Source organism: Belonocnema kinseyi, chromosome 9 (assembly GCF_010883055.1).
Source record: "Belonocnema kinseyi isolate 2016_QV_RU_SX_M_011 chromosome 9, B_treatae_v1, whole genome shotgun sequence".
Taxonomy (NCBI): domain Eukaryota; kingdom Metazoa; phylum Arthropoda; class Insecta; order Hymenoptera; family Cynipidae; genus Belonocnema; species Belonocnema kinseyi.
In genome coordinates this window covers 81,317,646-81,343,852 of record NC_046665.1, presented here as the reverse complement: position 1 = coordinate 81,343,852, position 26,207 = coordinate 81,317,646, and the positions used below count along the sequence as shown (strand labels likewise).

The 26,207-nt window shown below is 32.1% G+C and overlaps 1 protein-coding gene across 3 annotated transcripts in view; it reads right to left on the bottom strand.

Annotated features, from left to right (window-relative positions):
* Positions 1 to 25,902, bottom strand: part of LOC117179282 — a 298,303-nt gene extending 272,401 nt beyond the window's left edge. For all 3 annotated transcript variants that reach the window (XM_033370926.1, XM_033370929.1, XM_033370928.1), the window contains exons 1-2: positions 25,613 to 25,902; positions 14,603 to 14,663 (exon numbers count right to left, since the gene is read on the bottom strand). The gene's annotated coding sequence lies outside the window, so the exon portion shown is untranslated. The remainder of the gene's footprint in view (positions 1 to 14,602; positions 14,664 to 25,612) is intronic.
* Positions 25,903 to 26,207: the final 305 nt, after the last annotated feature.

The following is a 26,207-nucleotide window of genomic DNA, read 5'->3' as shown; positions in this document are numbered from 1 at the left end:
GCCGAAGGCCACGTTCACGTTCACACGTGTACGCCTCGATGTAAAAAAAAATATTATCAATTCATTACATTTTAAAGTCTCAAATTATTTCTAGGTGTCCAACTTCAATAACTCACAAATAAAAAAAGGCATGAAATACAAAATTCGCATTTTCATAATCACATGCCGATGTGTCCAAATGAAAATGTTCTGAATCGGAAAAACAAATTAAAATGTACTTTTAAGAGTTCGCCAACCGAATTAGCACCCTTTCATTTTGTCCCAAGGAGTTAATACTTTTTTATTTGGTCTTGTTGAGATGGAACTTTTTTATTTGAACACATCGATTTTTATTTATAATATTAAGAAAAAAAATTACTTTTAAATACTAGAATGTTTCACACAATTTTAAAGGTTTATGCAAATTTAAAGCCCAAAGATAAAAAACATTTCAAATGGATTAACGACCTCTAAAACGATTTTTTTTTTTTTAAGTAGAAATATTTGCAGATGTAATTTTTTATTTCTTTCATAAAATGTCAACTGGCCAATTTGCTCTCCCCTTTCCACTCCTGTATCGATTTTGCTCGTCATTTTATCGCTTTCATTGAATTCAATTTCTAACAACAACAAGAAAAGAAATAATATTAGGCTCAGAATTAAATCGGTAGGGATCTTTTTCCAGGGTTTCAAACAGAAAGGCCGTGTGAGATGTGTTCGTACCCAGGCAAAATTAGTTTCGCTCTGCAGGAACCCCAGCGATAGGTCACGGCATGTGTCTACAAATGAGGCGAATTCCGCTCATCGGCTTAGCCTTAGCATAAATCGAAATCTGATTTATGTTCAACGCACAATCAATCGCATCCCTTTTATTAAAGGCAAATAATGATAAGTGAGATATTTTTAATAAAATTGACCAACTTTTTTTAAGCGTTAGTCAACCCTAATTAAATCTTGGAAAATACAGGAAAAAACTGCCGTCTAAAGTATGATTACTTCATTTTAAGTACAGTATCTGAGTACACATTCAATTTTCACGTTTCACTACTTCGTAAATCTATTGACAATCGACATCATTAATGGCTTTTCCATAATTATGGGTCGATGAAGTGCGTGGGAATTAAAATCTATTAACAGCTGCAGGCTTGGCTGTGGGAATTTTTTAATGCGAAATACTTGCGACTGATTCATCGGCCTTTCCGTAAATTACGCATTGTTGCGAAAGTCGGTGGTACAGCAGCCAACAAATTGAAAAGAATCTTTTATTGAAAGAATCTGCTCAATTTATTCGCATTTGTTATCGCCAGAAAAGGAAAAACGAATCATATAGTGAGTTTATGCGCAATCGTAAAATACAATGTTTGCGCCTGTATCCACCGTTTGTAAGTAGCCAAAGAAGAGATAATAAAAGTTGAATAAAAATGTGTAGTCAGCATTAAAAAATTCGGTACAGTAGACAACAGTTATTTATTGTTAACTAAGGCTTCAAGTAAATTCAGATTTAGCTACACCAACCTAATATATTGTTATTTGTGGAAGTTAATAATTAATCAATTGTTTAATAAATATAACAGTTTTTGAAAGGCAGATGTGATTGCCTCACACGAGAGTAAGACTTGAATATTATTCTAGTGGCATGGAACTTCTGATTCCAGTTGTATAACCTCATATCATTAATCTGATATTTGGTATTCTAAGATCTAAGGATATGTGAGCGCATTTCAAATTGCCGAACTGGATTTTAAGTTTTGTCGTATAAAACATGATTTTTTCTTCTAATTTAGCTTCTATTTTAAGAACATCCGGAATATATCAATATCCGCTAAAAAAATAGGCTTGTTGTTCGGGTAACATGAGATTTGGCCCGCAGAGGATAATGAGAGGGCAGCAGGACTGAAGGACATTACGTATGCACGCTCTACGTTCTGCCTGATTTGATGGCCCTTTCGTGACTGCCGCCTGATTGTTATCTTTCCCTAGATTTCAATAATGTTCTTCCGGGTACATGTCGATTGGAGAATTAATATGATTTTTATACAAATGTTAGGATTATTCACGAATTTTCATATGAAAGAGTAAAAGTACACATGAGTAGAATTACTATAAGAATATGCACATATATTTACTGAGATAACTGTTATTATTTGAAAGTAATGTGGTTAAGGAACTTGTGTATATAATTTACCGCCTTAGTAATTTTTCTGAGCGTACGCATAAATGATTTTCCAAAAGGTATGTTTTGAAAGAACGAAAGAAACCCAAAATATTGAAATAATAGAGAAAAGGAAGAGCTTTACATTTAATATACACATAAAAGTTTATGTTTATGGCCATGTTTATGGAAAACCATAAGGAGTTATGCAACATTTTTAGTAAATGAATTAATGCAGTTTAATAAAAAAAGTTTTATGACGCAGAACGTGTCTTTATCTAGACTTGGTCTCTACATTTTTGCCGGTTTTTTTGTGCCGTAGATAGAAGGAGTGCCGTATATGTACGTACGTAGACAGTAGTTATTTCTCGTCAGTCACGTTTCCTGAAGCAGACGGACGGTATATCCGGTTGATAATTTTCAGTACCGCGTACGAATTACGTGCAGAAACGAGTTGTCTTTGACCTGCCGCTTCTACAAGATGCCACATACTTATTGCAACCAAGTTACAAATTGCTTTTCACGCGATTCACCATAGCACAAGCTACAGAGAAAAATCTATCATTGTTCTAACCGCACTTCAAACAGCTTCAAGATTATAACTAGGAAGATCATTTTATTTCTCCTTTCGGATTTTTTGATTTTCATTTTGTCTACAAAAGGAACATCACAATATGTCTCGGCGCTATAAAATTGAACGAGAAAAAATGATTTAACAAAAGATTGCATAAAAGCAAAGAAGACATTAATTCCGAGACCGCAGAAGCAAACGTGCCTTGAAACATTTATAAAATATGACTCACTTTAGTCTCTTGCGCAGAAACGCTCTTCTTTTAAAGAATATTTTCGTTCGCAGTTCACAACATTTTAGTACAAGTCGTTAATACTCCTGTACGTTTGTAGGTTATGTTTATATACTTTTTGGGAGTTCTTTGTATGTATCTTGATTTTTAAAGCTAAATAAAGACTAGGCAGAGGTAACGTTGGATCATAGTAAAACAAGAGATTACGGTCGAAGACTTTTCTGTACCATGTCGTAGTATATATGTCACAGAACAAACTACAATACCGTTCAAAAGTTTAAGTCCGCCTCTTTTTTGATGATTGTTTAAGTTCTTTTAATTTTAAATATGTCAAAGCTAAAATTTTTTCTCTTCAAAAGATTAAATGCTCTAAAAATTGTGTAGAAAATGAGCCCAGGATGAAGCCTATTTGTCTATTTTTCAAACAGATATTGCAAGAACAGTGTGTATTTCAATGTTTTCTTATAGTTTCAATAACTTCCTTAATAATCAATATTTTTAATGTTCTTGGGCTCATTTTGAAGCTATTTTTCCACAGTATCATAAAAGCTTATGATTATAAAATTTGAAAATTGCCTGATCGAATTGCAAAGGAATTGAAGTTGTAACAACAAAGTTCGAAAAATTTGAAAACATCTTATTTGTACGCAAATCAGAATAAAAATTAAATAAATAAATATTTTGAGGAAATTTCATAGAAACTTCATGATTATATGTTTCATCTATTCTACAAAAATATTTTGGTTACTGCAAAGAATATTGCAATTTTTACAACTTTTTCTTTACAGCTTCAAGTCCTTGCAATTTGATTATGCAATTTTCATGATCTATAATCATAAGCTGATATGATACTGGGAAAAATAGCTTCAAAATAAGATAATGAACATTAAAAAATATTGAATATTACGGAAATTATTGAAAATTTAAGGAAACATTGAAATATACACTATTATTGCAACATCTATTTGAAAAATAGACAAATAGTCTTCATCCTGGGCTCATTTTCTACAGAATTTGTATAGCATTTAATCCTTTAAAGAGAAAAAATTTTAGCTTTGACATAATTAAAATTAAAAGAACTTAATCAATCATCAAAAAAGAGGTAGATTTAAACTTTTGAACGGTAGTGTATGTCATATATATGACAATATATCAAAAGATGCTCGAGGTTTGAAAAAAGATTACCGAAAATCAAATTTTTCTGATCCAACGTTATCCCAGACGAGGCTTCAAATGACAAGAGATATTTTAATAGGAAAACTAGTATATCCAATATGTTAAAAAAACGGTACACAACACTATATACATATTTAAAGTACAATCTATGAATATAAACTAAACAGTCAGTATGAGATTGTTTCAACCATCTACGTTGAAACAAAACTGATGTCTTTACTCGCGTCTTTTCATCCACTTTTTATTTAAGAGATGGTTTTTATATAAGAACACCCTTACGAATGTATCTTTACTCAAAACTTGATAAATATTTTATACGTAAATTATGTCTATAAAATGCGGAATTATGTATGAACTTTACGGCATTATCTGCATATTTCGGTAGGCCAGCGAGTTATGGATACCAATAACCACAAAAATGTAGCTGCACTCTTTATACTTCGCAAACGTGTTGATACACTTGTCTCCTGAATTGAGAACTTTTCCGCTGAGAGGTTTAACACTGAGGAATATAAAACGTTTATGGCGTGAGTACATGCTGCTACTTTACTGTTTTTAGATGCCTTTAAGTACATGTGGTGTACATGTGGAGCATTCATTATGCATAGAAATTTAGAATAGTGAGTAGTGCCACTTCAAATATTTGAGTTCATTGCTCTCTTTTGCAATAAACTTTGCATAAGACTTGCTTAAATCATAGATTGCAAAATAGGTAGACTACCAATTATAGAGAAAACTGCACTTTTCCTTCATGTTGATACTCAGAAGTTACATCAATCTCAAATAGACTAAAGAGAAACACAAGAAGGAAAGCTGATGCTTTTTTGGAATAAACGCCACTCCAGAATCAGAGAAATTAAGCCGCTCTTTTGTCTCCAGTCAACTGCACCTAGAATTCGTGTTCCAGAGGAGCCTAAAAAGATTCTTTCATCAGAATCTGGGAACTTCAGTTCATTATGTGAAGTTGCTTTTAAGCAACACTGCATACTATCGTTTCTACCGTGAATTAAAGAGCAAAGAAAGAAATAGAGGACAAAACGTTCCCACATCTTTTGCTTTACGAACGAAACCATCATATTGGCAAGTAAATCCTCTTGCTTAATTCAGCTCACAAACAGAAACCATTCTTCTAACATTGTATAGGATTTCGGTTAAAATAGGGGTAGCATAGCTTTTATGTTAAGATTACTGAATTTTGTGCAGAACTTACAGAATTATCAGTAACTTAATACATTTACTGTAAATTAAAAAAACAAGTATCCGTAAGGGACCCCATAACAATTGTACAGTAAATGGATTTTTATAAATTATAAAAAAATTCTAAGCGTGCAAACAGAAAAATGGCGTTCCTTAATGAACAAATCACAAAAGATCTGATTAAAATATCAGGGTAGGAAATGAATTGAAAATAAGTTCAAGATGCGTTTACTTAATAGGATATTTCTCTGAATTTATTTCCCATAGCTTTTTTTCCTTATTATACTATCTATGACTTAGGGATGATTAAACTAGCCTGCAATAAATTATAAAGCCAATCATGATGAAAGACGCTTCCTGTATATGTTTTTGTTTCAAGTGATTTTATGGATCAATGTATTCATAAAAAAATCTCTGATGTGACTTATCGGGTATAAAATATCGATTTCCTTTTGTTGATAATCAAGGGATGATTAAACAGCCCTTTACAAACATTCAAAGGCATATCCTTTTCATCTACATTTTCTTTACTTACTATAATATGAATTTCTATCCTAATATCTTAATCAGAATACCTTGTGTGATTTTAGTTACTAAGAAGTAAGTAAACATATCCTGTATTTATTTTGAAGTCATTATCTGCCCTGATATTTTGTTCAGAACATCTTTTGTATTTTTGTTCATTAAGAAATGCAACTTTCGTAATTTCAATATTTAAGGGATGTTAAAACGTCCTTTAAAATGAATTCAAGTACATATTCTTGCTATGCACGCTTCTTCTACTTTTTTGAAAGTCATTCCATACCGTAGCAGCAGAATAAAAAATCTAGTGATTGTAGTTACTAAGAAATTATGATTTCCATACCCGGATGTTTAAGGTATGAAAGAACCCACAAAATATTTAGTATGCCGATAAAATTGTTAATTGTTCGAGTTCGTGGGTATGAACCTTATATTTCGGTAAGCGTGATCATCCAAAAGTGAAACTTTTGCCAAATCTATCAAAGAGGTTTTAAGAGAAAAAACATTTCACTAAAATAAGCATTTTTCTATTAAAATAGATGTAAAAATTAAAACTTTAACAAGTGTTTGTCTAAAAACTGCCATTTTCTTTCCTTTATCTTCCGAATTTTATGCTCTGCAGGTTCAAAAATACAAAAAAATAGATTTAAAATTTGTAACTAAAGCCCATTTACCAGTCATTTGGTGCGGGGTCTTTTATAAAATTACTGAAAAGTCTGAGAACTCTTCAGTAAACTCGGTAAGCTTATACAGGAAACCCATGGTGTCCCTATTTGAGTTGAAAATCCTGCAACTTTAGCAGGCTCATTTTTCTCTGTGCACCATCTTTGAGAAGATAACATGCAAAACCGGTTACTCTTGTCTTGGATTTACTTTGGTTTGGGTTAAGTTAAAATCAGAAGGGTTTCGAGTTTTCCCTTTATAAAAAAGGCCAAAGGCTGTGCATTATATGTATAAGTAACTAGCGAAACTTCTCCTAAGTGCTGGCAAAGCTTGGAAAATTATTCGGTTGAGGTACAACGACTGTTATAACATCTAAAGTGGAGAATATATGCGCTGGGTTAAGGTTGGGTTACACAACCTGGCACGGCATAGGCCATCGACTGCCGTTACTGACGCTATAAACGGGAAAGAGTCGGAATACTCGCATTTAGAGTATAATAAGACTGACTCTGTTTTCTTGAAGATCTGTGTGATAAAAGTCATTGTGTTTGTAAATTTTGCAATTAATGTGTGAGAAAATATTGAATCAATGGAACATCAATTTTTCTGCTTTAAAGGTCATGTTTCACTATCCTCTAAGAATCTAAGATATATAGACTCCACTATTAAAGACATATATTCACTGTAGCGTTATTGGCTTAACAGTTTTTATTATTAGCGGCAGTGAACAAATTTTAAATACCATAGAATTAACTAAAAAGAGCCTTTAAAATTTGCTTATCAAGTCTATGACCTTGAACGTATAGCAGCAATGAAAAAATGAGAAAATAAAGTCTCGGTTTTGCCTGAGTGTTTGCATCCAAAGAACAAGTCTCGGGTTTTTTATTTTTGAATTATAGCTTTTGTGTGCACATCGGATCACCACTCTGACGTGTCTTGGGCGCCAGATAAGGAAAACGAACGCTACACGGTACTTTGGTTTCGTACTTTCTCTATCATTATTCTTACATAAGTTCTATGCTTGACCTATCCCGCTCACAGTCTCGACAAGTCTACAATACTTCACACGTACTCGGATAGAGATGCAACATTGCATAAAATGAAAGTGCACGGAAAATGCCATGAGATATTTGAAAACTTTATCCATATCCTTTAACGATCTAATAATCCTTAAGAATTGAAATTGCGCCCTTGGTGATGGGACTTTTTGCAAAGAAATATGGAATATATTTCTATATTCAACATTCAAAAAAGGGTCTACAAATTTATGTTAAAAAAGTCCTTGATGATCGGTCTAGTAAAAATTTTTTGTATGATTATTTAATTATTTTTATGAAAGCGTTTTAGAAGAGGATGTCGAACATAGCACTGGTGATCTGAATAGAAATCTGGGTCAGAAGAAAAATAATTGTTTTTAATTTTAGTAATTGTACCCGGAAACGAAGGCAAAGAAAGCAATAATGTTACTGGATTATAATTTTTCGTGGCGAGAGGATCGTACTTTCACTTTATTCTTTCTCTTTGCAGATGTGGTGTCACCCACGCAAATTGACGAATTCAAAAAGTCACTTTCTCGGCTGTGTCGTAAGGAGAATAAAAACAAGAAAAGGAGAGTAAGAAATAAAAGATATACCGTTTTTCGTAACGCGAGCCCTGGGAACTTCTGATCATCTTGTTTCTCTCAAGACGATTTATGCGCGTGCCACAATTATACTGGAGCTAATGTATCTATTATTTTTCTAATTAGTTCTTCTTTCAGCTAATATATCAGCAGTCAGCAGGGATTGTATTTCATTATTTTTTTCTTTATTATATGAAATAATTAATATCGTATCACTATATTTTGGTAGACGTTAGGATTGGCCGCAAATTTCTATAAAAAATCATATAACGTTTATTACAACGTTTACGACAATGCTCGAAATAATGAAGAGTCCACGAATTATGCCATATATATATATATATATATATATATATACACTCCCTTAAGCTATTTTCTTTTCGCGATTGGCTTGACTCACTCGATGACGAAGGGAGTAACGTGAGGTAGGAGGTATACATTCTTTAGATTAATCTAGGATTCTCGTGTTATTTATTTAAATAAAACGTTTGTTCTACAATACTGCTCCGACCCAAGTTGCTAATATATCTCTCTAACAATCGTCCCACGTGAAGAGTCTCATTAGGTCTTCATGTAAGGTTTCCCACTCGGGCCCATGAGTATTCAATGTCTTTCGTTTCAGGCGTCATTCACTCGACTGACACTCTTTTTAGAAACTGTTTGTCGTCAAACTTTTCTGTGCTGGCATACTTCTTTAACTTCCTTCACGTTCATGAATTTTGTGATGTAAGCTCTCGTATTTCTGTGGCTTCTTATGTTTTTTCGAATCAGGGTCTCATTCACACATTCTAACCATTCTTTCCGCGGTCTACCTCTGGGCACGCTGCCATTTACTTTACCTTGATACACTTGTTTCGTTAGTTGTTTCTTTGTTTAACCATAACGAAGTTGTTCGAAAAGCTTATATGCGCAAATTGAATTGTATCATAAAATATTGCTGTCTTCTATGACTTTGATTGTGTGTTTATTAATAGTAATTTAAACACCCTGCGCTTGTCTGTTTACATAGCATTCCATGCATCTCGCCACGGTCGAGAAGCAGTCTTTAAGGCCCTTGAGTTGTAAATCATCATGTTGGCACAAGAAAAGCTCTATGTACTTGTTAACGTACCGTTCCGATAGAGAGAGATTTTGAAAGGCATAACTAACTTAAATAGAATCACACTTCCATATTCCTCTACCAAACTTCTGCCTATTGACATAGAAATTTGTGATTATCTCTATAATACTCTGTCTATCTAATTATAAAAATCAAATTTCGATATTTTATTCTATCTGAAATTTTCAATGTTTCATAACTGCGTTTCAATTTTTCATATACTGCGTTCCAGTGAGGGGATTAACGTTTTATTGAGAGAATTCTTGGTACAGAAAACATCCAATTTTAGACCAAATTTATGCGACTAATCCCCAAACTGAAACGCAGTATATGAAACATTGATACGTAGTTATGAAATGGGTCTCTCACCGTATAATAGGTTTTATGTACTTTGAGGATGTCGAATTTGGAAAGATCTGAATATTTAATGATCACGACTGTAATTACGTTACATTCTAAGAGTTTGAAAAATGAATGTTGTATCATTTTTTAAATTTCCTTTTTTTGAAGGTCCAATTCCAAAAGTTTAAATTAGAACTCAGAACTTCGAATAAAAATTTTTTAATTTTTTTATTCATGCTTACTTCCAAATAAAAATTTCCGATGTTAAAATCCAAAAATATTTATCTCATAACTCAGGAATATTTCTAGGTAATCCATTCAAATTTTTTCAAATTTATAGATATGCATATTTTAATTATGTAATTTTCAGTTAGGCTCTCAAAAAATTTAAACATCTAATGAATTTTCAGGTTTCCAATTTGAATACTTGTGCGTCATTGTGAGATTTTAAAAATTGCTCAATTTTATACTTTTTTAGTTGAACGTTGATTGTCTTCATTAAAAAATTTTCTTTATCCTATTTTACTACAATTATCTGTAAAATCAGCAGAAAAACGAGTGGTGTCAACATTTTTGGAATTTTTAATTTGAAATCTTACAGTTTTAAAGTTAGAATTTATAAAGCAATACTCTTTTCACTATTGTTTCAGCTCCGTTTTCCATTTTCCGTTTCTCTATTTACTTTTTTAAGAAGAGCCAATCGTCCTCATTACGCGAAATCTCTTTCTCATAATGTTTTTCAGTGACTTTTCTCATCACAAATTTAAAACTCATTTCAGGTTAAATCGGATTTTCGAAGCACCGTGTAGGTAGAAGGAAGCCAGAACCAGACAAGGGAAGAAGAAACAGAAGTTATTTCACGTTCGTCTTCGACATCGTTCTGGGCACTTTGCGGTGTACCGATCCTACCTTGTGCAACAGTGCGTTTCCCACGAAAAAATACGTGATATCCAAGCTGCGAAAGGTGCTACGTGATATTTGTAACGGTCATTTGTTACGGGTTCTCGAAAGCAATTTTTTCTAGCAAAGATCAACGGTTCACTAAACAGCTGATCAGTCAAGTACTGTAGATCGAGTGTCAGCTACAATCTTGCTAATTTAATTGAGAAAAATGTAGGTGAACTTTAGAAAAAGGCGGAGTCTACGTTCACCGAAATTCGATAAGAGTAGAACAAATATTTTTGGTTAATCTGAACACACTATATGTACTTCGTTAAAAAAAAGGGTTTAATATTTTTTCTGCAGAAGAATCTAAACACTCAAAAATGCAATCAATTGTGTTTGCTCAAGGAATGTCCTTCTCAGTCCAACTGAAAGTAATAAATAAATACGAAACAGAATGAATTCTGGGGATCTCCGTTAGAAATAACGTATTGCATTGAGAGTTGAAAAACCCGGGCGATCCTAAATCTTCTTCAACAACTGCAATGGGGTATGCGTGGGTGGAACATGAATGTGTTTCTTTTCTATACTTACTAGTAAGATATCAGCATAGAAAAGAAACATAGGAGGATTTCGGTAGTCGTAAGATAAAAAGATATATGAAAAAGAATGCTCGGGTCCAAGTTCGATGAAGATATATCTATGCGGGGTAAAAACTAATAATAACTCATTCGAAATTCGTATACCGGCTGCATTCTATCACACATTACTTGAAACCCTGAGCTTGTTCTTGCCACACATACATCCCATTCCCCGAGCTTCTTGCGAGCTGAAGCGGAACATTAATTTGACCTAATTACCTACAATTATCGTTTCCAAGTGAAAAGGGGAAAAGGTTTGAGACAGTCTCGACCTTTAGCAGACAATCTTCCGAGCAAAGCGAAATATAAGTGCGAAATAAGGTAATAATTAACTTACATTTTTTATTATTCAATAGAAATGAAAAAGGTTCAGATTATAAAGATACATCAAATAAGCTGATAGTTAAAAAGAATGTAAGATTCATTAAAAGTTAGAATTATGTAAGTTTAAGATATTTTTGCGTACAAACTATGTTCATTTTCCGTGGTCTTTAAGTTTTATGAATAGTTTAGCCTTTCTATGAAAATAAGCGTTTTATTGCTGAAGAGTAAACACAAATTTTATTATTGATGTAGGTTTTTAACCATAAAGATCAACAAATAGAAAAATAAAAGGATTTGGCACTAAAAATCAAACGTCGAAACTTCGAAAATGAGTAAATTTATTATTAAAAATAAGAAGCGAACATTAGTAATTAAGATGAACAATATAAAAAAATGGTATTGTTAAAATAATATTGTTAAAATACGTCTATAAAAAACAAGGTTAGGGGACGTGCATAATTGAATCTTTTTGTTGGCTGGGTCTCAAAAATATTTCTCACGTACGATTGTTTCAATGTGTGAGTCACCAAAAACCAAAAGTAAAAAACTTGAATGTAAATTGCTGTTTCTCAGCGCGAGCTACATTATTTACTATGGTGGAGCGAAAAAACAAATATTTTCATATAGGCTTTGAAGGGCTGAAGGAGGTCAAAAGTTGTCACTGTCCTCCTATAAGAAGCTGCCGAAAGATTTTTTTTGATCCACCAAGATCTTAATACGGTCGAACGTGACATTACGAGCCAGGTGACCTCGAATTTTGGCAAAACTTCAAAAAATCCACATATTTATGTGAAAATGGTGAGTCGGGATTTTTTGGGACAGCTGATTATGAAACTGGAATAAAATTTTTTTAATTTTAGCATGGCGGCCCCAAGATAGAGACAACAATGTAAAAATTTCGACGAATTTGGCTACAAATAGTTACTCGGTTGTTTTTTTTTTTTTTTTTTGAGTCGCTGATTACGAATCTGGTGTCAGAATTCAAAAATTCAAAATGGCGGACCCAATAAGCCGAAAAACGATTTTTGACGGATTTGGCTGAAAATAGTTACTCGATAGTTTTCGTGGTCTCTGATTAAGAATTTGTCAATATTAAAAAAAATTTTTGATGTCAGACTCAAAATATACATAAAATTCAACATTTTAAGTCCAGAATTCATCAATTTCAAATCGAATTTTTTTATATTATTTTTCAATTCATCTACATTTGATTAATTGTGATATAATACGAAACAAGTATATCGAGGTAAGGTAAATGGTATAACGTGCCCAAAGGCAAACCGAGGTAAAGAGTGGTAGGAATGTGTGAATGCGACCTTAATTTAAAAAAAATAAAAAAGCCATAGAAACACAAGAGCTTCTATGAGGAAATCCATGGACTTAATGAAAGCTAAAGAGGTATGCTAAAACATAAAAGTGCGAGGCCAAATAGTTTATAAAAAATGCACGGTCAAAGGTGCCAATGGAGTGACGCCTGAATGAAAAGACCCAGGACACTAATGGGTCCGTGTGGAGAGCTTTACATTATGAGTTTGTGAAGTTCTTCGTCTGGGCTGCTTGCTAGAGAGATTGATCAGCGACCTGAGTCAGATTAGTTTTCCGGAACGAACGCGTTATTTAATTAACTAACAAGAGAATTCTAGATTGATCTAAAATTCTATAACTCCACTCCCACTCTCCCTTATACTGCCTTGTACAATTCCCTTAGTCACTTTTCTTACATAAACTGCCTGATCTATTGCTAAAACCGAGTCATTCACGATTATCCCTATGTCTTTATAGTATAATAATAATAATAATAATAATAATATGGGCAAATTAGATAGATCAATTCAATATAATTCTCAGCTTGTTAGGAAAGATCCTAATCAAATTTCTATCTAATAAATTAAAAACCTAGCAATCTGAAATTGATTTCGATCAGTTTCCATCACGATAATGTTTCACCTTCCATATAAGTATTCGAAAGAAAATGAAAGATTTCTCGCAATTAAGTTAACGGACAAGCCCGGTGGCTAAAGTAGATGTAAAGTTAATTGATAATTAGAAAATTAATATTTCCATATAATCAAGCAGCTTCAAATCTGAAGGAACATTGTAGCGTGAGATTGTGAAATACTAGTAAAGAGGTACTGAGTGACGAATAATGTGAACAAGGAAATTATTCATGCTGCAAAACGCATTAGTGTGGAGTGATGATCCTCTCGTTAATGTTTAAACCGTTAATCAAAGAGAGTTACTTAAGCGCAAAGACTATAATTAAATTCAGGAAGAAAGGAACTGTATCATCAAGACTTGTCTAAAATACACTGACACATGGGAAATTTTCGCTTATAATTCACATCATAAGGTAGCTCGAGTTTAACTCTCGTACTCCTCAAGTTTGAAGTCCCCGGTACAATTATTTCCACTTTTTGCAAAGGACAACAATTAGGTTTCGCGATGTCGAGAATTTTTCCCATGTGTCACTGGGTTACTGTGTTCCGTCTCCGTCTTTTTCTGTAAGATCCGGTACCAGAATCAAGATACTGCCGAGGAAAAGGCAAGAAAAATTGGCTGAAGGAAGGCATTTTATTTCTAAACTGGTGGATCACAATCTGTAGAGAAATCGGTTGATTAAGAGTTATGAGAAAATCCTATTATTTCGTGGCGGTGTTTATTAATAGTGCTTTCTCTTAAGAATGAAGAGATCAAAATCAATTCAGTACCATTGTTCTTTTGTGGAATTCTGATTCTTTGAATTATTAGGATGACTATAATGAGAGAAGAGAGTGCTTTCATGAAGGTTTTCATCAAGTGTTTCAATCATTAAAACGAGTTTGAGGATTTAATGAAAGTTTCGAACAAAATTTGTTAATGTTCGTCTCTGTCCACCACAACTGTGGGTGAAGCCAGGTGCGTATGTCATTTTTTGGAGTTATAATGTCTAGAAATAGGGCTAAGCTAGTTACATCGAGAAGACCGTCCATGCAAACATGCAAAGTATTTATTTAGTTTTATTTTATCTGTAAGGTATTTTAAAAACAATAAAAAAAGTTATATATGATCGTACTAATAATTTGTTTCTACGAACAACAAATTTCAGTTTGAACAAAGTGTAGTAAATTTAAATAATATTTCAATGAAAGACTTTTTCACATTTCTTTCAGTTTTAATCGCATAAAACGAAATTAGAACTTAAAATTATCAAAAAAAGCTCACCTTAGCTGCTCCACACGGTTGATGATTCACCTTCCATGCTCCCTAACTCCTAAAACGTTTTCTGAAACAGATTAAGAAAATACAATTAAAATATATACTTTCATTTTTTATACACAATTGTCCAAATGGACAAATGTAAGTGCTTAGAGCTTCTTGTTCCGATAACACTCGAGCGGGGATTTTTAAATTTATCTTTACAGGAAAATAACCTTTAGGCCCCAATCCAGAAATTTCAGAAAAAATATATGAGACTTTAATACAATTACGTGAAACTTGAGTTCAATTTGTATGAAACGTTATACAATTTTTATTTAAGGATATCAAGCACATTAAATTAGCCAAAAGCAATTTGTGCCTGCAAAAATAAAAAGATTCGAAAATAATAGTGGAAATTTCTTTTTTTTAAATGAAGAAGGTCCAAGTTTTTCGGACAAGCCTTGTTGTTTAAAAAAGCTGTGAACGCATAGCAATAACATCTTACGTCGACCCCAATAATATGTATCTCTTATTTTCTTGGACTAAAAATAAAATTCAAGGCTGGTGGATATTTCGACATGATCAGCTCGACACTGCCTTGAGAAAACGTTAGATACGTAAAGTGGCACGTACCAAAGTAAAAGCACAAACTTAATCTGAATGCAAATTACTTCCCCTAGATAGGTGTATATTTGGTGTGAGGATCTTTACTGACACCGGAAAAGGAGAGCGAGAGAGAGAGCAGTGAAATAAAAAGATATTTGTCTTGAGGAATTTTCCAATACTAGGTCAGAAGGCCATGCTTTACATTTTCTTAGATTTATTTGTTAGATTAAGAAAGAACATATCCACTTTTCTTAATGGAGGTTGCATTCTTTCTTATTTCACGAAGAATTTAGGTTACTCAGAATGTTTCTATATAATAAAAGCAGCTTTACAAATCGTCTTGGAGATATTATGTCTCGCAAAAACACAGATAATTTATATCTTTCTACGTTAATATTTCTGAAAATATGTGGAAAGATAATACTAATATAAATAATATAATAAATTATGTATTTAAATCTATGTTTAAATGTTGATTTTAATTTAAGACGATACTGCATGATGATTTTCAAAAATAATAAAATGATATAGGTACAAAGTCACGGGGGGTATAAACAAATTTTCCTAGAGAGCTATAAATCATAAAAGCAAGCTCAACTAATAAGAGAGAATCTACTTCATGACCGAATCCTCTTTAACAGTCCTCGATGGTACTAAATTTTCACTTGCTCACGTAATATATAGCAAAACTTGAAAATATTTGATGTCTTCAATAAAAGTTAGAGGAATCAAAATATAGTCTAACAATTTTTAACTTATTGAACTTTAAAAGGAAAAATATGCAATATTAAAAATTACCAATATATCGGTACAAATAGCCCCTTATCTAGGTTCCGCTATTCGTACCAAAATTTTGGTACACGTATAGACATACCTTATGAATACGACTTCTTTCGATGTTATTAATATTGAAATTTCTTTCGAAAAAGCTGGAAGGATACGTCGAACCTGACTTTTTTTTGAATAGTCGTAGAAAGGGTACACGCAACTTACTCGGTGAGTAAGAGAGCAATGTAAGATTTTAAGATTAATCTAGAATTCTAATCTTATTTATTTAACCAACAAGTTCATTCTACAACACTGCTCCGACCCAGGTTGCTGATCAATCTGTCTAGCAATAACCTCAAGTGAAGCGCCTCACAAAGTTGTCATGTGAGGTTCCCCACTCCGGCCTATTAGTATCCAAGGTTTTGTTTCAGGCGGCATTCACTCTCCTGACACCCTTTTTATTAACTATTTGTCGCCATACTTTTCTGTCCTGCCAACTTTTCTAACTTCCTGCACGTCCATGTATTTTTGCATTCAAGCTATCGTGTTTCTGTGGCTTCTTATGTCTCTTCTAATTGGGGTCTTATTCACACAATCTCACCATTCTTTCTGCAGTCTACTTCTGGACACACTGCCATTTACTTTACCTTGATACACTTGTTTCGTTAGTCGTTCATCTTTTATTCTCTAAACATGTCCGAACCATATTAACCAATTTATTTCCCAAGTAACAATTCGTGTCCCTTTTGCACCAAATTCTTTAAAGATTATCTCGTGACTCATTTTGTGCGTCAGTGTTTTCCCGCATTTTTATGCGCAGGAATTTCATGTCAATCGCGTTTATTTTATTATAATTATTTCCTTGATAGATTCATGTCCAGCAACGGTATATCACTGTCAGTACAAATATAGAATTATGGATTGGCATTTTAGCTTTACTTGATATATTTTTAATTTTGATAATGGGCTCTGTTCTACCGATAATCATCTTACCCTCGTTTATGTGCATATCTAACTCATCTATCTTTCCATCACTAGTGAATAGGCTACCAAGATATATGTAGTTATCAACTTCTTCTATTCTCTCATTATTTCGGACAATGTTGAATATTGTTTTCTCTCTCTTTCCTTCAAACGCCATAATTTTTGTTGTATTTAAATTAATTTTAAGGTCATGCTCTCCATGCTTGTAATCAGTTTGTTCAACATTCTTTGCAAGACTTCGATTGATTCTGCCATAATAATCTCATCATCTACGATCGCTACATTTTTTGAATTGTATAATTAATCAAAATTCAGATGATAATTGGTTTCAATATCAAATTTCTTCGACTGTAAAGATTTTGCCATTTATTTCAAATTATTGAACATTATTGAAGGATAAAATTCAAAATTATTTCAATTTCAAACTTTATTAATATGAAAATAAATATTTTATTAAGATTTAATCTGAAATATTAAACTATTTTAGTTGACAATTACCTCTGCAGTCAATGCGAAAAATTGCAATATTTCGACATTAAACTTTTATTGTATACATTTTAAATGAATTAAATTTATATTTATTTGCTTCAAATTTGTTGGATTTTTAAAGTTTTAAATTGAAAACTAACTTGAAATCCACCGTGAAAAGATTATTTTTGCAATTAAAAGCACTATTCTTAAACCGTTTTAAATCTGTATTACATTAAATAGACCTACGAGTATTTTATTAGAGAAATCATATTATGAGCATGAAGACATGAGAATCATAACTGGCGGATAAGAAGAAGTTAGTTTTTCCTTTCACCAAACACAGCATTTTGTCTTACTCTACAAAAGTTCATTTTTTCTACATCCTGTTGCAAACATTGACCTTGCAAACATATAATTAGGTAGAAATATTATGTTTTTTATATTATTACTTCCAATTTGAGTTTATACAATTGAAAGTCAATCAAAATTAGTATTTAATTTGTTTAATTGTAAATAATTTAATTATAAACGTTTCAAATTTAAAACTGTCCAATTTTAAATATTTCATAAACGACTGAAATGATTTATTCTTAGATTTTAAACTGAAAAGATGAAACATTGTTTTATTTGTACCTGCCGAGGTAGCTGCAACCAATGTGAGAAAATTAAATAAGTATGGGGGGAAATCAGAAAAGTGACTACAAAATTACCAATCTTTAATTTCCAAAGAATTAGAAAAGTTTGCAGAAAAGTCAGAAAATTATGCGTTGTGGATACAATGACCTATGCTCTACAACTCTATGACAAACTTTTCTTGAAACTGATTGACGTCACCGATATACTCTGGTCATTTACATCTAAAAAGGATGTCGAATTGAATTGTAATTTGCGCATGTATCTGGTGTCAAAATAACTCATCTCAATAGATAATAGAAAACTCTTTTTTCATAAAATAATTTTAAAACAAATTATTTCAATTTAGTTTCCTTAAATGAATGAAATATTCCATTTGGGGCTAATACCAGTTTAACCACAAATTAAATAGTAATTAAATAATTAGCTGAAAATGGAATATTTCATTTAATAGAAAACTTGTGCTTTTAAAAATAGACGTTGAAGTAGTTTTTCAGCTTCAGAATGACTCACGTATTTCTTGATCTCGCAAATTAAAAAGAAGACTTCGCATATGAAAAAGAGATCGAAAAAGGGGAAATAATAAACTTGCAAGTCTTGAAATTGGTCTAGACTCGGGGTGTAAGCATTTTTGAATTGGTAATTTGAGGATTAGCATTTCTCATTCGAGCGAAGCACAAAACATTTCGCTTTGAACTCGAATTTAACACTAGACGTCGCTTTCGATCGCGTGCGATATTTGCATCGAACGTTTTGCCAGAAAGAGCAATCCGGTTTAGTTTGTGAAGCAGGAAAACAAACAACAATGGTTTCGATTCAGAATTCAAAGTTCCCGCGTTCAGCATTTTGGAGGGTTAGAACGGCATTTTCATCCATTAAATGCACACCAGTCAAAATTAAACGACGTCCTACCTAAGACTGCATATTTTCCACCAGCCGTGTTGCTGGTCCCCAACTAATGCAATTAAAGGGCTTTTCATGAGAAGTTGAAGGCACAAAAAGCTGGGAAGTTTAATTAGCCCAATTAAAAAGCTCACGACCAGTAAGTTTATCCGATACCTCCAAGAAATTTGTTTTAATTGGAAAACATCTTTTCCGTTTAAAATAATCCGCGGAGCGAAGTCAAGTGAAATCGTTAGCAGATTTACTCGCGAAATTGATATATGGATGGACAAGGATATGAACTTTACATTTAATTAATGCTGACAACTTTGTCCATTCAGGTGATTTAATTTGTATTTGTGCACATTAATTGTAAATTGGATTTTTATTGTAAAGGGGTGAATGACTTTAACAATAAAATTTCTGAGATGAATAAAAAGAAACAAAAACATCACCCCTCGATTACTTCCTCCCGTAAACTCATTTCAGTAAATAAAACAAAACTTCGAACTTTTCTTTCCCATTTTCGTGTTCTCACTCCTAGATATATTTAACTCGTGTTTCTCGCAAAAAATCAACCCTTATATCGAAGTACTTTTATTGTTATAAATATAAAACAAGAACCTTTCGACTTTAAATAAAGTCTGCCTACTTTAGATTTAGGTACTGAGAACCTGACTGTACTTCGTGGTGATCACTTGATTATTACTATCGCTTTTGAATTTAATTCGTTCGCTCCAAAGTGAATTGTAAAAGCGTCTGCGGACACACTGCTCTGCAGGTTTTTTCCTCCGTAATGTTCCTGGCAATTTTTTAGAGGGTCGAAAACCCATATTTTTTGCCAATTTTTAGTGTCTGTAAAAAATTAACGCGAGGATCTTTTCTAGTTGTTCCTGTAATACATATCAAAGGAATGGCTAGAAAAAATCCTAGCGGCATTTGAAAAAATGAGTAGTAGTGAAGATTGATCTGAATGTTCGGAAAAACCATACTTTCCAAGATATGATCGCATATTGCATATGAAAATGTAAATTTAATGTCTCGCTCGTCACATGCGCTTACGTAATTGCAGAGTGTACGGAAGTTCGAAAGCGATCGTGCTCACACGCTATTTACATACAAGTGTATACTGTATTAAGAGAGACTGACTTCTTTGTAAGTCCGCACAGTGTCGAGAGTGAGAGCACGACAAAATTATTATTTCTCGCGTAACGAGGCTGGTCGGACTTGACTCGCAATACAGGAATGAGGAAGAAGGAAGTCTCGATCGTTTAGGACCTTTTTCGAAATAGCTTCCTTTATTTAAAAGCAATTAATATGTAGTGATCAACAATTTTTTACATTAATGTAAATACAATTTTAGAATTGCAGTCTATACTTTTCAAATCTATCAAATTCAAATTAATTTCGAATGAACCTGGAAGAAATTACATTATTATCAGCGCGTTTTAAAACTTGAGTGCTTTTAAATCGACAAGTTTAGAGTTTATAATCTTTTCAATTTCATTCCATCTTATTCGACATGTTCTCAATATTTAAAGAAGCATAAGAAAAGGATTTATAGACCAAGAGAAATATTGCATAATTCAAGACAACTGTAATTTATTAATTGTGAATTTTATTTTGTTAAAGCTTCATCGGGTTTAACGAATACATTCTCGTTACGTACTTTACGCTTCGCATTCAATCAAAGTATGTCCAAAACACGACACATGTTCTATATTATCTTGAATTTTATTACATACTAAATGCAAGCTATATTAGTTTCTGTAACTACATCCAGGACTACTTATTACGATATTGAGAAATAAAGTAAAAAAATTAATCCGAGATTTATGATAAAAAAATTAATATAAAATAATTAATTAAAATTAGTCTTACGACCTAGCTTAAATTGTATTTTCATTCCACAATAACTTATTTGCAATAATACACCATGCTACATTTCGGCTTCACTTTTCGCCGCTTGTAAGCACAAAACTATCACATTCCGAAGAGCATCATTTTACATTTCTTAATACGTCGTTGTCTTAATAAAATAAAAATCATAATGTCAATATCAACTCTTTGAAATTTTGAAACCAGTTTATAATGTCAATCTTATTGTCATAACTGTTAATATTTTCATAGCCAAATATGACGAAAACTGCATAAAACAACCAAATTCACATGAATTTAACACCTTCGATAATAAATTATGAGAATGTGATACAAATAAATTAATTTCTATCTTCCATTGAGTATACTTCTAAAAAGGTCACCCAAAAATATTGACTTGATACTTGGCCTACGGATTCCTTTTGCATCCCAATTAAAATTTCTAAACGTATTTTTGGCGCTGGTTAATAGAAATTAAGTCGTTCATCAATGTTGATTAAAAAAAATCTTTTTGGTTTAAACATCGATAAATATTGATCAGAGTTTCGAATGTTATACATCAAAGTTGTGGGTCTCATCGAAACACGCATTTTTTGTATTTGGATAATTCTCGACAGCACTCTGATATCCAAGGATTATATTATTAAAACAAGTGGTTGTATTGTTGTAAAACTTGGTAAACATCTTTATTTCATAACTACATAACAAGTTGCATAGTAAAAATGACGTTCTATTATCTTAAAGTTAGACTCAAAAGTACAATTTTTATCATTAATATTTTTATTTTAATGCAATATGCACCACATATAAACGCAAATATGAGTGTATTTAAAAATATTTTTGAGGTGCCGTCGATGCATAAACAGTCGTCGTTTAACATACACTGCTTGGACGCCGGATTGAAGAAGGAATACCTCACTACTCACCCTTTAAGTTTTTTATGTAAACATTAATAAATTTCTTTGTAAATAATCAAAAGTTCAAGAAAACCTTGCTTATTTTTATTGGTACACATCAACGCAACTCAAAATAACTTTTATATTTCTTAGCAAAACTTAATGATTCCAATTGGAAACGGTTGAGGCAGCTTTCACTGTTTGTGTCTCTATCCTCCCGATTTAATAACAAGACCAGTGCAAGGCAACATCCGACACTGATCCTAAACCGAGAGTTAAGTGATGGATGTAGGTACTTCCTGTTTTGACGTCCACTGGCAAGATGCCTGCACTCCGAGAGTCAAGCAATGATACCAATTGCATGGGAGAAAAAATAATTTTTTTCATAACGTGGACAAAAATGATTTTTCGCCATAAGTGTATTTATATATTATTTTTTATTTTTGAAAATCGATTAAATTAAGTCATAATAACGATACCAAATTCTTAAATAAATTTTTTAGTTAATTTAATGGCTTTTGAAAAATAAAAAATAATGCCCAAATACACGTATGATGAAAAAAATAATTTTTCTAAGCTAATAAAAAATAGTTTTGTCTAAGCTAAATTAAAAAATCAATTATTTTAATTTTTTAAATTAGTTAACATCTTTTTTACGCAATGAATTAAAAAAATATCCTCTATATCTACTATATATTTTTTATTATACTATTCTTCATGTGAGAGAATTGAATTGCATTCTTTTATGTACTCAGGACTAATTCTAGTTATAAGAAAGGTGGAAAATGGGTGTGGCGTCAAAAGGCTCAAATAAATTTGTGGTCTGAATGCTTTTATAAGTTCTTGTTTTAATGGTAATAAACCTAATGCACGTTTGGCTCCTTTTCCGGGGGCCAAAAAAATCACGCGTAATAGTGTTGGGTACTTTAAATCATGACAGTTGTGCGATCAACTAACTCCTACAATTCCAAGGTTCCTGCTTTAAAATGACCAAAAATACTTTTAAAAAAACTGGAAAAGGGGGACGCTCTTTAAAATATATCTCAATTCATTTCTTCTCCCTTTTTAAGGCCCAACTTTTAAAAGTAATTTCTATTATACCAAATTGAACACATTTTTTAAAGAAAAATCTGAACATTTTTTTTTGACATTTTTTTTGAAATATATTAATTTTATGGAAAGTGTTTGGCAAAAAATATGTATTTCGTTTAGTTTCTGAAAAAATGTTAATAACTTCAATCTGCTCAAGTCGATATTACTGGGACAACTTCTCGCAAGTATACACCATTAACCCTTTCTTTCAAACTATACAGACCTATATCAAAGGCCATTACAGTTGGAAAAGGTTCTTCTATTAATTACCAATTAACTCAATGTAGAAGAAGAGTATAACAGAGTGTGTAAGATAAAAAACAATGTTTTAATTGAAATGCCTCATTAGAAAATTGGAAGCAACTAAAATATGACTGTATTAATAAAATATTTTTTTTTCCAACATTATTAGAAGGTTCAAAATTCTGTTTCTGATTATAATGTTAATTACTTAAAAACGCAACAACGTCCAAGTATTCCTTTTAATTTAGCAAGCTTCTAAAGTTGAATTATTATTATTATTCAAATTATTACTTTAATTATGTTAATAAATGAAGACTTACAAGAATTTTAAATATTTCTTTCTTTAAGTTTCGAAATTGAATTACATATTTTGAAATTAGAGATGTTTTTACCTCAGATGCTCTTTGAACACGATTTGTCGGAGTCGCTTGACATTCCATAAACTTTCGGCACGAGAAAACCCACTTATCCTTGGTAACACCAAATAAGGCGTGAGCTGAGATCGTGCCGATTTTAAGGTTATTTTCGGAGACGCATTTACTCGTATAATATCGCTTGTTCTCTCGTTATGCATCAAATCGAGAAACGAATGAAAAAGGGCCGAAACCCGATTTTGTATCTTGAATCAAAATCTTTTATTTTTCAGGGGATATATTTATAAAAGAAAATTATAAACTAATTCTATTTTACCCATAAATATAGTTATTATAACTTAAATTATGCATTGCGATTTTGTTTTAATAATATATTATTTCTAATACAAATAGAGAAATATTTAAGCAGTTCAAGCACATCAACTGAAGGATTTTTTCGGTACGAGTAACAGGACCTGAAAAAGAGTATACCAACAATGCGGTACAAATAATCCGATTTTTCGGTACATATAGACACTGTAGTAATTATAATATAAACTTTTGAAATAAATCAACAAATTAGATAAATGTTTATTAACTTGAAGGCTCTTCTTTGTCAACAATCGAAAAATTGCACAATCTGAACTCTGAAAAATTATTAGAGGAAATTTTCAAGAATTTATAAATAATCCTCCTATGTCGAAGAAATAACGAATTAGATTTATGGTATGTATGCCTTTTTCTCTCGCAGGAACATTAATCAAACCCGGATTAAGGGAGGCGCTAAAGGGGACACATCCCCGGATCTTTAAATTTGGTTTTACCTCCAACATATAAAGTAGATACTTCATTTCCTACCGAAAAAGATATTGAAGATCGATACATTAATAAGTTCCTAATAAATTTAAGGTTTTAATTTAAAACCGTATTTTTTTTTCTATAATAAGCAACACCTAACATCTGTTTTATAAGTACAATTATATCCACAAAAGTAATAAAATTATTTGAATTGAAAAATAGTCTATTTCAAAAAAAGGATATTAAAAAAAAAGACAGATGGTCGTTTGAATATCAAATTTTTCAGCATAATATCTGTAATGTATCTTTTTATCTGAACCGAAATTGGAACTGATCAGAATAGAAGTATTTTGTAATCAAAAGAACAGCTGTTGGTTCACTAGGATATAAGTAAGAAGATACAGACTGATTAACGAAATAATGAGGCGTTATCGAATAAAGAGGTTTGACATTTCCGAGTCTATGGAATCGTGGACTTCAAATCGTAAATAATCCAATCTAGATTAAATACAAAGATCATCCACGTACTATATGCCATGAGTATGTCCATTTTTGAGATTCTATTTCATTAGACCGTTTAGGACCAAGAGAATACAAAGATGAATGATTAATTTTATGATATAAGCATTCAGGACGAATAAAAAGTACAATTTATTCAAGAATGCGCCTGGTTGTCACAAAAAATTTAAATTATTGAAGTTTGAAGGCAATAGTCCCATGATGAGAAAGGAATTGTAATTATGAAAATGATTAAAAAGATTATAAAATGTTCGAAACCGGGGAATTTCAAATTGATAAAATAATGAAATTGTAAACACCTTATGAATTCCAAGAAAAAATTAGAATTAAACCCGACAATAGCTAACGCTCCTTAAAAATAAGTGGCTGTCAATTTAACATAGTTGATGTTGTTGTGCCTTTTATCTGTAAAACTTAATTATATAAAAATACAATCATAATTTATAGCCTCACTTTGCTACAAATGTAAATGTTTCAAGAATCACACGACAGCTTTAAAATAAAAAGGCCAGAAAAAGTCAAGAAGAAAAAAGGGGGAACAATAATTCCTTCGAAACTAAGAAACAAACGAGCTCCAAAAACCTAAGGTTATGTACGAAAGGCCGACAAAATTATTGAAAATTTAGTAACCTCGTTGGATTTTTAATAGCAAACAGTTTCAAAAAAATGAGGTTAGGTTGTAAGAACCCAGGCAAAGCTTTTCGATTGCTGCATTCAAGTATAAAAAAACTCCAAAAGAATTCCCTTGATAAAACCCATCATAATCACATTCGCAAACTTTGAGTTTCACATCAATGACGCTTGGAAGAAAATCAAAATGTCACGCAGTCAACAAAAAAAACCACAAAAACACTTTGGCGCTTGCCTTAAAAGTATACACTGTAATGAACCATTATGAGATTAATTCTCACCTGTGGAAATGTGTGCCTCGTTTAAGACGGATGCAGTAATCCAATATGGCAGCCTACACACATGTCAAAACAAAACCCGAAAAAAGACGACAAAAAATACTATAGCGTACTTTTTGTCTTCACTTTTGCGAGACACCGGAAATGACGCGGTTACTCACGTTTGTTAGTCGCCTAATGAAACGTCCGATGTGAAATCACTAAATATAAATGTATCGCAATTATTAACTCCGAAGCAGCATTTGTGTTGACAAAAAGGTATTTCGCGAAAAACTACGTAATATGAAGTACACTTCGCGAGCGTCCAACGACGACTAAAGGCTGGCAAGCCGAGCCGTGAGAGGGAAAAGAGGGGGAAGCGCCACCAGTGGTGTTCAACTTGCGTCTGGTGCCCCAATAATTTTACGAATGAACAATTTAGGTATAAAAAATAACATACTACTGGCTTGTCAAGAAGAATAGGTTTCATTAATTTTTATTAATCTTTGTAATGCTATGTTTTATTTTCTTTGATTGATTTTCTTAAAAGTAGTATTGCTCGTATTGATAACTGTACTCAACCTGTTTTCATTTTAAAACATATCCAACAATAACATTT